At 40.2% G+C, this 12893-nt stretch overlaps 1 protein-coding gene across 5 annotated transcripts in view; it reads right to left on the reverse strand.

Moving 5' to 3' along the window:
• Nucleotides 1-12893, reverse strand: part of Pak3 (p21 (RAC1) activated kinase 3) — a 290822-nt gene that overhangs the window by 118147 nt on the left and 159782 nt on the right. For 3 of the 5 annotated variants that reach the window (XM_029556029.1, XM_029556026.1, XM_029556028.1), the window contains exon 3: nucleotides 10406-10555. The exons of the other annotated variants lie outside the window; for them this stretch is intronic. The gene's annotated coding sequence lies outside the window, so the exon portion shown is untranslated. The remainder of the gene's footprint in view (nucleotides 1-10405; nucleotides 10556-12893) is intronic. 5 annotated transcript variants of the gene reach the window in all.

A 12893-nucleotide genomic window follows, 5' to 3' on the forward strand; every position in this document is an offset into this window, starting at 1 on the left:
AACGTGTTACGTATAGGCTGTGTACAAAGAGCTGAATAAATACCAGTTCCTCTCTTCAAGGGAGGTGGATGTAGCAACATATTGGGATGCAATCCAGGTGGGCACAACATGCTTTGGAAGGAAAGACAGAATAGAAAGCAGGAAGATGAATAGAATAGAAATAGAAATAGAATAGAAAGAATAGAAAGTCAGGAGGATGAATAGCGTATGATGGATATATAAGAGTTCATCAAAAAAAAAGAAAGAAAAAAGAATTCATCAGAATTTGAAAAGTGGAAAGTAACAAGTTGTCACACAAAATATTATTCAGTAATATAGTCTAAAAAACGAATACTCCAAGCATACTAGATTTGGTTTCTCTACCTTAGGTACTTGTTTCTCTACTGAGCTGAGTGATGTTGATGCTATATAAGGAAGAGAAAAGATGTCAAACCTTTGAGGAAAGTAGTATTTGCAAGTATAAGAGCCAGGATACTAGTTCCTAGTCAGCTACAAAAGAAGAGACCAGTATGGAGTGACGCAAAATATTTGGTAAAACTGGACATATATGAGCAGAACAGACAGCTTCTGGGGAAATGGTGTTATGGCATTAGTAACATTGTACTTGAAAAAATAATTCTTTTAGGTTACTTTTTTTTTGATCTTTTTGAGACAGGGTCTCCCTATAGCCCTAGCTGGCCTGGAACTTCCTATGCAGACCAGGCTGGACTTGAGCTCACAGATATCCTCCTGCCTCCTGAGTGCTGGTATTAAAGGCATGCACCAATATGCCCAGCATCTTTTATGTTCCATTTTAGAACTATGTTTTGGGGCTGGAGAAATAGCACAGCAGTTAAGAACCCTGTTCTCACAGGAGGCCTGGGTTCGAATCCCAGCACCCACATGGCAGCTAACAACTGTCCATACTTCCAGTTCCAGGGGATCTGACAGTCTCTTCTGTCCTCCGCAGGCATTGCACGATACGGGTGCACTTACTTACATGCAAGCAAGACACACATACACATAAAATAAAAATAATAAATAAAATGTTTTTAAACAAAAACTATGTTGCATCTTCTTATGTGGACTTAATTTAGAAGGCTGCTTTTTACTTAATATGTGTATTATAAACCAGAAACATATCTCTAATAAAGAGAAACAGATTTATATCAGCCGTATGTCTGGATTTTGCAATGCATTTCCATAGTGTCTATGATGTGCCTAGCTACACAGACCAAGGAACATTCTTTCTCCTTGAAGAGATTTAAAGTATGACAGTTATTAAACTTAGCTCAAAGGTTCAAAGATGAAAACAGGTTGAGAGAGAGAGAGAGAGAGAGAGAGAGAGAGAGAGAGATAAAACAACCTAAAGAAAGCTTCACAGAGGAAGTATATTTAAATTAAATTAAGGAGAACAAACAACCAAAGCATGGGAAACACATATTTCAGGCATAAAGAACAAGGGGTGCAATGCCCAGAGCAGAGTCAAGAAAGAAAGAGAAAAATAAGTAGAGACAAATTAAGATTCTATTTGATTTGGCCTCCTTCTGCCTATGTGATGCTTTCAGTAGTAGAATACCATGATTAGCTTGAATTTTAGAATACTCGGTTGACAACGCCGCTGATTATCTAAAGTTGAAGTCAGGAATTTTTTTTTAGAACTTCTAGGTAGTAAAAATGGAAAAGCTTTTGAGGTGTGATACTATGACGGTTAGTCAGGGAAGAAGAAATGGAAGGCCAGAAACAAGAAATTTCAAGAAAGACATCTATTTTGGACATTAACCAAAGATGGTTGATAGTTCCAAAACTCATCATAGCCTGGTTTTCTATCCCCATGTTACCAACAACCCCATACCCCAAATGGAATCTGAATAAAAATATGTTACTATCTCAAGAGGTGTAGGAGTCTAGGAGTCCAGGAGTCAGAGTGCCTCTTGTAGCCATTAGTTTGTACTGAGGATTCCAAACAGAACTAAGTTTCAGTTTTCATGTTTATAAAATGAAATAATCAACCAGCTTAGAGTGGTAGGAAATCAAATAATGAATTTGGTATGAAGAAAATGTGATCACATTGGAGGTCCTCTACATTAATAGCAATCGGTCTATCAGTAATAATTGTACCCTTAAGAAAATGACAAACTGATAGCTTTTGGCAAGTAGAACATCACTTGTAATGCATTTTAAAGAAAATGCATCTAAACTTCTGCACAGGCTCTTCCAAAAACACAATAATCCTAGAAAGAAAAAAAACACAAATAGGCCTCAAAGACACAAAGATAAGAGGATAAAAACAGTGACACAAAACTCAGTAAAAATGAAACCAAAAATGCCAAGGGGGAAATGAGACAAATGTTTAAGCATCTTGTTCTTAAGAGGGAGGTATATACAACATAACAAATACGAAAAAGTTCAGGGAAACTGAAACTTACACATGATGGAAAAACATATCTTTAGTTACACCTCTTTTCAGCAGAGGTAACAAGATCAAAACAATAACTGCAGTGGCAGCATAGTTTTGACTCATTCCGTTGGCAATATGGAATTATTTTTTTTAAAAAAATTATTATTTCTTCTTAATTTTATTTTATGTGTATTGTGCTGGATAGCTTTACTGTCAACTTGACACACCTGGGTTGAGGGAGTCTCAACTGGGGAATTTCCTCTATTGGACTGGCCTGTGGCCATGTCTGAGGGGCATCTTCTTGATGAGTGATGTGGGAGGACCCAGCCCACTGTGGGTGGTGCCACCCCTGGGCATGTGGGCCTGTGTTGCATAAGAAAGCAGCCTGAGCAGGGGCCCGGGGAGGAAGCCAGTAAGCAGCATTCCTCCATGGCCTGTGCTCCAGCCTCCAGGTTCCTGACCTGAGTTCCTACCTTGGGCTCCCTCAGTGATGAACTGTGACCTGGGATATGTAAGCTAAATAAACCCTTTCCTCCCCAAGTTGGTATTGATCAGAGTATTTTGTCACAGCAATGAAGAAACAAACTAAGACATGTATATTGCCTGCATGCAGGTGAATGCACTCATGACGTGCAATGCCCGCGGAGGACAGAAGAGGCTGTTGGATCCCCTGGAACTGTAATTAAGGACAGTTGTTAGCTGCCATTTGGATGTTGGAATTTGAACCTGGGTCTTCTGCAAGAACAACCAGTGTTCTTAACCACTGAGCCATCTCTCCAGTCCCAATATGGAATTATTATATGTGATCAAGGTATTGCATACTTGGAGGCCATCAGTATGAGGATATGTGTAACTGCTCAGAAAGTTCATAGAATAAGAGAAAAGACCTCTGTAGAGCACCAACATTGAGGGGTGGATGGAAGAGGAAGAGGTGCCAGTAGATCACTGATCAAGGTCAGAAAGGTGATATCAGAGAAAATCAAAATAAGAATGTATTAAGGAGAATGTACTGATAAGATGCAAGGTTATAGAGAGCTCAAAAGTGCTCTGTTTTGACCTCCTATCTCTTCTGCAAAGTTTACTAAGCTTGCTCTCTTGCAATATTCATGTTCGAAGCAATATGGCTACCATAGGCCTGTGGACACACTTAAATATGTTTTGAGAATTCTCGCACTGGACTTCACTGTTACTGGAACACTATGAATGAAACTACACAGTATGCCTCAAGAAAGATATTCTTGGTTGTGAATGTTGTCATTGTGACAATGACTGCTCTTCCCTGTTCTGAAGACTACAATAATGGTGTCGCATTCTTACAGTATGCTGGGCATTTCTGAAGATACACAGCCACACAGCAGGTTTCATCTAACAGGTAAACCATAGCTCACATTTAGATATTTTTCCATAGAAAGAATTTCTGTTTAAATAGTTCTCATTGGGTAACTGTAATCCTAGAAGGCTTTTCCAAGTGAAAATGAAAATATTCAGTCCAGTCTGGAGTCTGCTCAGCCTACACTGCTCCTAGTGATCTGCATGACCTTGGGTACATTTCTTAGCTCCACTTAATCTATTTCATTATAAGGACAAGGGAACCACCTCACCAGAAAGCTGTAAGGATTCAAGGGGAAAGTTCTCTGAAATAATCTTAGGCACTCTACAAACAGAATATGTTTACAATTGCTGCTACAGATTTCATAAACTATAAATAAAATTCCCAGTATTCATTGAGATCTTATCATCTCTGAGGTACTCTGCCAAAGGCAACTCATATGCAAGTTCATATAGACTTATATAGCTATTAGGGTTCAGTATTATTTTCACCTTAAAGATAAAGAAATTGACATTCCTGGATATTAAGTCACTTCTGCAAGGTCACTGACCTAGTAAAATAAAGGAGACTATACAATCCCATATCTGTGTGACTCTGAAGCCTATGTTCTTTTTGTTTGCCTGTTTTGTGTGTGTATATGATAGTGATGGCTCAAAGATCAGGGATTCATACACACTAGGCAAGCACCCTATCACTGAATTATGTCTTAAGTCCCTATGTTATTATTTATAGGTCCCCAGCCATACAAAATTTTATGTAATTCTGTGTATTCTAGCCACTCACCATTTTTTCTTTGACACGAGTGTTCTTACAGTTTCGAGGTAAGTAAACTGTGCTGCCATTTTGGTGCCTGAGACTAAACCTTGGAAAAGAACAGATTCTCTATACACAAAGAAGACATTCAACAGTAGTGTGAAAGGCGAAGAGTGCTGAATGCTGTCCTATCAGCATCAGAAGTCTCCTCCACTTTCCCTCCCCCAGTTTCTCTAACAGCAGTTGAAGATACCATCACTGAGGGCTTGACAGATTTCTAGGGAGAAGTTATATTACTAGAGATGACATGTACAAGAACAATAAACATTGATGAAATGGAACGATAAGGATAGGAAACTATAGGTCTTATTTTTCAATCATCTTGTTGAGTAAGCATAAAACTGACACCTAATTTCTAGCTAAGTTGAAATAAAAGATTTAAAGTAAGACAAGTAAATCCTGGAGGAAAGTCTTTGGCTGCAAAATCTCTGGCTCCACACCATTTCTCTACTATCTATGAGTTCTGTCCCTTTGATAGTGCCTTTAAGAGGCTATGGGAGGGGCTGGAGAGATGGCTCAGTGGTTAAGAGCACTGTTTGCTCTTACAGAGGAACCGGGTTCGATTCCCAGCATGCACAACGTTCCAGGGGATCCGATGCCCTCTTCTGACCTCTGTGGAGATTGCATGACATGGGTGCACTTGTACATATGAAGGCAGTACATTCATACACATAAAATAAAAAAAAAATAAGTACTTTTCAAAAGGCAGTGGGAAAGATAACAATAGGATCTATCATTTTTGAACATTTATTATAGGGCAGACCCTGTACTGTTTTCTTAAGTATGTCATTTCATCCTCATAAGAAATCTATGACGTGGCTTACATCAGTGTCACTCCCATTTTATACGTGAAAATACTGACTTTAAGGGGATAGTGCTCAAACCAGGCTACACAACATGGACATGGCTTAAACAAAGATTCAAATGATGCTAGCTTTACTGAGTCCTGACCAAGTACTCCTAATGTCTTTATCATGATGGAAGAATGATTTATTAAGATTTCGAAAAGTTTAAAATATCACCTAGGTACAGAAGAGTAGATCTTCTCAATGCTTCTCATTAAATTCAAGTGATTACAAACTGGCACATTTTTTTTCCATCTTAAAAATTTAGCTCATCTCAAAAATTATATAAACTGCCTTTGGTGAGGTTTAGGTATCAGCAAAAAGCTATCAAATATAAAATTGCCCGACTGTCTCTCAAAATCTGTCTCTAAGATTAACTACAATCTTCTCATTAAGGATTGTAGAGCACATGTCTTTTGCTACCTTAGGCCCAGTGACAAAAGCCTCTGTTACGCAATCTGGAAACATGGCACAACCCTGTGTTAGACAAGGTGTCTATGAGAAGGTTAACTTGGTAAGTGGCTTCTCTAAGTCCTTTCCACAGCTCTCAACCATTTTTCTGCCTTTAAATCCTTTGGAAGCTGAAGAATACTGGATGACATAATAAAGATCCCTCTGGTGACAAGCTGTAAGACTGTTGCCTTGTATAATTGTCTCATGGATGTTATCTTCTCCTGGAAGTGAAAAGTATCTCAAAGCAGAATATGTATCTTTCAACCATTTGAATCACACTCTGGGCTCATGGAAGAGCCTCAATCTGAGATGGTAATGCCAACTGGAATTGTAGGTAGGACTGAGGAAGAGACTAGACTTGTGCCGACAAAATGGTGCTGCCCACCTAATCCTTTTGTTTCCTTAACTGGGTCACACAACAGCTGTTCTGGGCCTAGCCATCTGCCATTAGGAATTCAAAACGTATTACGACAGAGTGTCTGCTGCCAAAGACATTCTCAATCTAATGATGGGAGCCAGAGGGTTGAATGACACCCTTGAGTAAGTAAAGACTCTTTCTCATGGTATGTAGAACCATATTAAATGGTGGTGGAGAAGACATATTCTGCACTCAGTTGTGCTCCAGAAAGACCCAGTGTAGGAAGTCATGCATGAGAGAGTTTACAGTACTGTGCTCTCATGTTTCTAAATTTTGTGGTACACAGCTCTGACTCCAAGTTCCTGATTTCATTGGCTCACTGTTGGGTTTGTGCTTCTTTTCACTCTTTGGTAGGGAAATCTACAGTCTGTCTGGAGTGCAAAGAACTTCCTTCAGCTTGTCTTTACCTACGCCTACAGGGAAATCTCCTCTGGTAACTTGTTAGTAACAGCTGTTGAAATTTCAGTGGGGTCTACAAATGTGTATGCACACTCACAGTTGAAATTTATTTTATCATTCAGCTAGCTCATTAACCTTCTCTTTCCATTTCCTTTTTTTCTTTTATAAGATTTTATTAAAGTATATTTTAATGTAGCTCTTAAGCACAGAGATTAATAGAAAGTGGCATTCAGGGAAAGAATAAGACATACCCAAGAGTGGGTATGGATTCTCAAGAATTGCCTTCTCTCAATTTCTTGAATGTCGTGCTCTACATTAACAGAATATATATATATATAACAGAATATATATATATATATGGACAGATTAGAGGTAAAAAAAAATCTGCTAGTCAATTTAATGGTCCTGAATCAGTCACTGTATTTGGTGGGTTTTCATTAACAGAATATATATATATATAACAGAATATATATATATATATATGGACAGATTAGAGGTACCTAAGTAGAACAGACCTTCCTTTTCCATGTGTATAATCAACAGCAATTTATTTCATACACATAGAACCACAGGCATGAAATTATTCACAGCAGACCTAGAGAGATGGCTCAGCAGTTAAGAGCACTGACTGCTCTTACAGAAGATCTGGATTCAATTCCCAGTAACCACATAGTAGCTAATAACCATCAGTAACACCAGCTCCAGGGGGTCTGATGCCCTCTTCTGACTTCTGCAGTATGTTGATGCCAAAGTGAAGCTGTCCCCTTCTCAATGTATCTATGTAAAAGTCTGAGTCAAAGTATGTAGCGGTTTATAACAGAGTATGTGACTGTGTACACATATAGGTCAATATGAGTAAATGAATCAGTGTATCAGGGAGAACTCACGAATGAATGTAAATATCAGTAATTGCCTGCCATGTGTGGTCAGTAACTGCCTGTATGTGTACATGTATGCATCTCAGTGAATTGTCTGCTGCAATATAAATTGTGTGTGTCGGGGCAGTATGTAACAGTAAAACTGCAAGTCAGTTACTATAAATATAAGGCATGTCACTATGTGTACAATGGTGTAAACGTATGTAGCAATATAAGGGTGTATCAATATGAGCATATGTATGTGCTAATATGTGCCAATGCAAATAGAGTTGTATGGAGGTGACTGTGTATGAGTGTGAAAAGGAAAAGTAGTAGCTGCCAGTAAAAATGATTACGAAAATAAGTACATGTATGGTTATAGTTCAGGCTATGTATCTGCAAGTGTGGCATTAAATATGATGAATACATATATATCGGTGTGGAGAAAGGAACTGCATGAGTGTCAGTGTGTGTCAAAATGTGTATCTCCATGTGTACATATGATTTTATGTGATGACTATGGTGGGGGGATGGAGGATGGCTTCAATGTCGTGTGTGTGTGTGTGTGTGTGTGTGTGTGTGTGTGTGTGTGTATGACTCCAAATCTGAGTGCAGCAATGCAAGAAAGTGTAACAACTGAAAAAATATAAAAATCAAGTAGGTGAGATGGCATTTACAAGCATATATACAGTTGGATTAAGAGTGTGTGTGCTCATTTGTTTGTCCCTGAGCAATATGTGTGTGACTGTGAGGAGGAAATGATGATAATCTCAGTGTACACATTCTGAACTATATGAAACTGAACATGTGTATGGTTGTGAATGAGAACCAGTTTGAATGTAGGCAAGGGGAAAGTTAGGCTATGTCTGTGCATACTGTGACTTTGATTTTGTAGGTGTTTTGGTGGGTAAGGTTGACTATATCATGTATAAGAATGTAAGAGAATATAAAATTGTACACAATTCTAAGAATATAAAGGCACGAGTGGTTAAGAGCATGACCATAGACTGAGTAGTGTATGTGTATCATAGTGAAAATATAAATATATGAACATGAATATGCACCCATGTGTACAGCATGAACATGCCTGCACGCAGTATGCTTATAAATTGAGTGTATGTGAGAGTTATCGGGTATCAGTGATATGTGAGTGTAAATCTAGGGGGCAAATGTGACTGCATGTCCACTGATTAGTATCACAATAACATGTGGTGCGAGGAACCTCTCCAGGATATCTTTCCTTCCAAAACGACAGCATATCTCCTTAGAGGCAAGTTACTAAGACTGTCTCAAGATCTGTACCATCAATGATAAAAATGAACTTGAACTAATGCCACTTGTAGATTCAGAAACAGAAATAGTAACTATTTGTGAAAATATCTACCTTATAGTTTACTATTAGAGGAAGTGACATCTAACTAAAGTGTCTAACACAGAGCTGACAACAGCAGAAAACCTGTATGAATATGCACATGTGCTTATGGGTCACCATTCATATGTGTGAATCAATGTGAATAGGTGTGGGACAATGGGGTTATCTTGGAATGGGATATCTATATAATAAATAAGAGTTATTATTATAGCTGTCACAGAACATCCAGGAGATCTTCAGGCTTGCTTTTTATTTTTTGTCAGTTCTAGTTACTTTCTGTCAAAGTCTAAAGAGGATCCCTGACCAGAACATCTCTAGAAAGTTGAATGCGTCAATATCAGCAAGGCTGTAATTTCATACCTTCAGTTCCATGGCTGAAACTCTGGCTCTTCCCTTTCATGACAAGGCATCAGAGAAACGCCTGCTGCTGAGAGATACTTTGACCCTGTCCTGTAGGCCCAAAGTATGCTCAGTGTAAAAGGATTTGGACTGTATATTCCTTGTTCCTTGGTCTTGTCAGATGTGCTTTTAGTTACTTATTTTCTTTGGTTACTTTTGGCTTGAGTAACAGGAAAGATGTCTAAGCAGCTGACAAAGAGACAGACAGCGGGCCAGACACAGAGACACAGGGACAACAAGCTATAAATAGGTAGCTAGGATGCAGAGTATAGAAGGGCTGATGGAGAAGCCAACAGAGGAAGCCATGGTGACTGCTTGAGAGGCGGCAGCAAGATAGGCAGATGACAGGCAGAGGAACCAGAAAGCAGTAGAGGAAGAGAGACAGGCCCAGTCTGCAAAGCTGCTGGTCAAGCGTTGGACAGTTGCAAAGGAGAACAGAGATCTGTTAGAGTTAGTCCCTGCCTTTGAGGGCCTTATAATCTAGATTTCCTGCTTAGATTAAACAATCCAGAAACCCTTCAAGAATGATTTAAGGTGAGAGAAAAGCAGTCTATGCTTATAGTTTATGTTGCAGACTCACGCTAGGGAGCTTGGGGAGGAAGTATGCCCTTATCACCCGGTTAGGTGGCAAAGCAGAGAGAAGGTTCCAGAAAGTTTTAGCTAAGGCTGCCATTCTCAGAAGCAAGGGAAAGTGGGCTGGGAATACATTTGAATATGAAGGGTAAAATTAAGATTAAGGGGCAGTGTAAACCACAGGAACTGATTGGCAGATTTGAAACATGTGGCTGAAATGCCACTTAGAAACACCAGGAAAGGAGAAAAAGAAATGGCAGCTTGATGGGAAGCATTTTTTTGTGTTACACTGAAGCTCTTAGATGATGCTTGACATTTGCAAAGGACTTGGCAATGGCTCTTATGTTATTTCTCCTCCTCACCTCAAAATGTAGGTCAAGGCTGTCACGCTCATATTAAAGATGGAAGAACCAAGAGACAAAGGACAGTTATAACAGACTGAACTCTCTGGAAAGTAGGAATCATGCCCTGAGGCCTAACTGATGAGGCCTGAGCTCAGGTGAGAAGGCAGCATTTACCTGGATTTCAAGACCTTCTAACTCCCTGCCCTGAAATCTATTACTCACCTCACAATGCCACCGCTGCAGGACTTCAGCACAGGTGACTGCTGCCCATGAGAAGGGGCCAGGCGGGCTGGTCAGCTCTGATGGACTCAGTGCTGGGCACAATGGCTGTCAGAAGATGCCAGGACTTTTCTTCAATTTCTTAGGGGAAACCTGCCAAGAGAAGCATTGTGGGGAGATGGAAACTTTCTCCACCTGCTACTACTCTATCACCCAACCCCATATATGTTAGAGAGGGAGAGAGAGAGAGAGAGAGAGAGAGAGAGAGAGAGAGAGAGTGAGAGAGAGAGAGAGAGAGAGAGAGAGAGAGAGACAGAGAAAGAAATGGTAAACTTTGGCAAATTCTTTAAGAAGGCTAAAGAGAGGTAAGACGTGGAAAAACATAGTTACTTAGAATTTTGAAAGGTGTATTGAACTGGGGGTTTAGGAGATGACAGCTACAGGTTAAGAACTACTGCTTTGCCACCTTACCACTCTGGCCCTATTTGTTATCAAATGTAAAGACTTGCTATTCTAGTCACCTAGACAAATACTGAGAGGGCTAAGCCAAATAAAGGTATATGTGAAATATTTATATAACTTTCAGAATTATGTATGAATCTGCACACTAATCCTAGATGGTATAGTCTACTGCACAATAGTAAACAGAGGTAATGGCCAGCAAAGGATGACTGAGAACATCTGAGCTTCCTGGGAATCTGGCACTACTATTCAGTTCTTTCATCCCTCATCTCCAGGTCTCTACCTTCATTCAATTCCTCCCACCACCAACTTCTTTCAGTTGGTGGACTGGTAGAGAGTGGAGAGGAGAGTCTCGCTCAGTCCAGAGCACCATGGGGTCCCTATTACCTGAAAGTCATGGAGGCCCTGAACCTCTGACTCTAATTTGAACTTCCCTCCTGTCTTCAACAAACAAATGTCTTCCACTACCTGCCAGCCTTCCCTAGGTGAATGCACACTACTCATTGTTGTTCTGGTGACAATTTACCTTGTTCTCGTCACACAAGTTTTATGCCTGTGATGGAAACAGGATCTGTCTCCCCCTCTCTCTCTCCCTCCCTCCTTCTCTCTCTCCCTCTCTCCCTCCCCCTCCCTCTCCTTCCTTCTCTCTTATCCTAGAAATTGACTCCAGAACTATGGTGTCTTGCATGCTAGGCAATCCAATATACCACAGAACTATATCTGCCAGAAATAGGGTCTCTTAAACACCTCCATTATCTGCCTTTCCCACAATCACTTGAGCCTCTCCAGGAAAAGGCTTGTTGTCCCGTTGTATGATTCCAAGCTCTGCGAACCCTATACTATTTCCCCCTTCACTCCTTTCAAACACTTTTACTCTGAAAGAAAAGCAACAATATGCTAATTCAAATGGAGGCTAGCACCCATTTTATTAGAGGCCACCAGAATACAGAGCTCTAACCCAGAGAAAGAGAGATGGATGGATCGATGGATGGATGGATGGATGGACAGATGGATGGATAAATGAATGTCTAAGGTTTGAAAAAGTAAAACTGAAACTTTAGGGAACCAAGAAATCCCCATGTTCTCTAATTCCACTTCTTAGGTAAAAGGACAATGCCATACCCTGTGTCTGTCTCTTGTTCTGGGAGAGATCCCAGAGCATATATGACCCCCAGCATCCTTAGCATTACTTGTGTACTTCCCACATGCATACTCCCTAAAAGACTTTCCAAATCTCTCCCACTGCATCACTGAGTGGTGTACCACCTCCTCTTTCTCTACACGAACTCACCCTGCCAGATGGTGAGGTAGAGGGTGGGTAGTAAGGGCTGCAAAAACTCCAGAGAGGGGCAATGCTTGAGGAGGGTCAAGAGTAGCCCACTCCTGAGACAGGGCTTACTGGGGAGGTAGCATCCCCTTATGGGGATGAGGAAGAATGCCAGAGAAAGCAGGGTAGTAGATGCACCAGTCTGTACTAACCAAAAATTTCCTTATTCTTGAGTTTCCTTTGAGTGTACTGCTGCCTTCACCAAACTACCCCGTTTGGAGCACCATATAGTAACTTTATGGCAGCTTGCATTGAACCCACCAGTTATATTGATTTAGCCAGTGCAGAAGCAACTGGCAAGATACACGGCCCACCACATGGCTACATTCCTTTCCTGACAGGGTGTATTTTTGGGGGACGGGGGGTATTTAGTATGTGAGGATATGCACATGCTTCATTATGTATACCTGTGCTGCTCCCTACACATTGTTATATGTATAGGATGTACCATGTCTATACCATGTTGTACTTATACTGAGCCTGTATTGTGTTGTATGTGCAGTGCTGTACATATCATGTTGTCAGTATGATATTGTTTATGTATTTTATTTCTTTAATATATTGAATGAGATTGCACCTCTACCATGCCACATATATGTACACAGCCGGTGTCTCATTTATAGTGTGTGGCATATATGCTCATGCCACATTGTGTATCTTACCTTGTGGTGAGTATTTCATGCCTGTATCATATTGTGCATT

Source organism: Nannospalax galili, unplaced genomic scaffold (genome assembly GCF_000622305.1).
Source record: "Nannospalax galili isolate Female #2095 unplaced genomic scaffold, S.galili_v1.0 scaffold25, whole genome shotgun sequence".
NCBI classification, from domain to species: Eukaryota; Metazoa; Chordata; class Mammalia; order Rodentia; family Spalacidae; genus Nannospalax; species Nannospalax galili.